Source organism: Otolemur garnettii, unplaced genomic scaffold (assembly GCF_000181295.1).
Source record: "Otolemur garnettii isolate 467f Iridium unplaced genomic scaffold, OtoGar3 scaffold00142, whole genome shotgun sequence".
NCBI lineage: Eukaryota > Metazoa > Chordata > Mammalia > Primates > Galagidae > Otolemur > Otolemur garnettii.
The window spans coordinates 884543-886472 of NW_003852537.1; the positions used below are offsets into that span (position 1 = coordinate 884543).

The 1930-nt window shown below is 50.3% G+C and overlaps 1 protein-coding gene across 1 annotated transcript in view; it reads right to left on the minus strand.

The window, feature by feature from the left end:
* Nucleotides 1-942, minus strand: part of ZSCAN21 (zinc finger and SCAN domain containing 21) — a 19803-nt gene extending 18861 nt beyond the window's left edge. Inside the window, exon 1 of the mRNA XM_012810793.2 lies at nt 892-942. The gene's annotated coding sequence lies outside the window, so the exon portion shown is untranslated. The remainder of the gene's footprint in view (nt 1-891) is intronic.
* Between the last annotated feature and the right edge of the window lie 988 nt (nt 943-1930).

A 1930-nucleotide genomic window follows, 5' to 3' on the forward strand; every position in this document is an offset into this window, starting at 1 on the left:
ACAGCTTGAGGCTCTGTCTCAAAAATAAAGAAATGAAAAATCAAATTATCATAGATTTTAACAATTTAACAGCACTCATCAACTAGTGCTAGAATGCCTTCAATACTTCTCTCACTGTAACTCTTAGGCAGGCAAATTAGATTTAATTATTGAGGCACCGAATTCTACTAATGGATGGTTCCACTTGTTACGAGGTCTTCTTTTTGCTGAACCAAATTCTGCACCACGTCAAAGATCCTAGTTTGGTCCTAGACCCACACTCATTTTCTCCATACTAGCTTTCTATACTTGAAAACAAGCGTCTTGCACAGTTCAACGGGTGAGCTTCCAAGTACCTCACCCACCAAATCACCCTTCTCTTGACAGTCTATAAATGGTTTCCTAAAAATGTGTTTCTAAACTTGAGCAGATCCCTGCTACGTTTATGTCTTCTAACATTAATAAAGCCCCGGGGGACTAGTCTCTCCCTTAGACTGGACACTACCCAAGATCTCTAATGAGGTTCCCAACCCCTGGGCGCATCTTCCCATCTATCAGCCTCCAGTTAAGATCCCTGCTTCAGAGAAAAAGAGAAAAAAAAGCGGCCACGGTCAGATTGATAGACGTCACGTCTTAGGCAGCGCACGGAAAACTCTTCTAGAACGCCCTAGAGACAAGGTTTCATTTGTTAAAGCCCTGGGTGGAGCAAAAAGGCTTTCCACGGAGTCGGCGCCTCCACCAGCTGGGGCTGAAGCTGGGCGGGGCAGGAGGGCTTGTCCCCACATCCCTCCTAGCACGGGTCTAGGGGCGTCCCCGAGGCCACAAATGCTAAGCCCGCTCCTTCCTCCCCAAACCTTCCAGCCAAGGCCCCATCTTCTGCGCGCCACGCTAACCGGGTACCCGCAGGCTCACCGCGAGTCAGAGCCGCCCCAGGAGCCGGGAGAACGCACCACGCACCTCGGGACCGCGGGACCGCGGGACCGGAAGTGCGTCATAGTCTCGCCGCGGAGGGGCTTGTGGGGCTGCGGCAGCCCCTCTAGGAAGTCGGCAGGTCATTTTGCATCTCGGTATCTCGGGCCTCGCTGGCAGCTGAGACGTGTCTGGGAGATGTCTGGTCCCCCAAGGTGAACAGTCCCAGAACTCGCCTCTGTTTTTACCAAAGACGGTCGGTTCTCCCTCCCCGCTTCTAAGCCACGGGACGGGGGGCAAGGGAGGGGCGGCCATCTCGGTCCCGCTCGTGGACTTAAGAGTCCGGTTCACTTGTGTACCCTTAGGCCCATCGGTACAGGTTCGTGGACATGGAGCCCACTCTTGGCCCATAAAGCCAGAGATTCGGGTTATGGTGACAGCTATCTGAGTATCCGTGCGCACTTGCGGGTCCTAAGCTTCCTGGGCAGCAGAACTGATGAAATCTCTGGCTGCTCTTGCTCAGCTGCAGGGTTCCAGACCGCAGATTCTGTGTTTTCAATGCCTGCTTCACCCACTCTGGTCCTCAGTGAGTTTGCTTTTGTCTGGTCCTGCAAAACTAAACACATGTTGAGGGACAGCAACATGCCTGCACAGGGAATTTCCTGTCCAAATGCATCATAAATTTATACATACTTGATATCATTTTCCCCTGTTTTCTGGGATCATTTTTAAAGTTTATTGTCAAAGACATACAAAAATAAAGAATATGACATAATACTCCTTGTATCCACTGGCCAGCTTCAACAATTATCACTTGTCAAGCTTTTTATTCATTCTCCCATGCACTTCCCACTGGATTATTTTGAAGCAACCCCCAGACAAAATTATCATTTTCCTAAGATGACAGTCTTGCTCTATCACCTAGGCTGCAGTGCAGTGGTGTCATCATAGCTCACTGCAACCTCAAACTCCTGGGCTCAAGTGATTCTCTTGCCTCAGCCTCCTGAGTAGCTGGGACTGAACCTGCCACAATGCCTGGCTA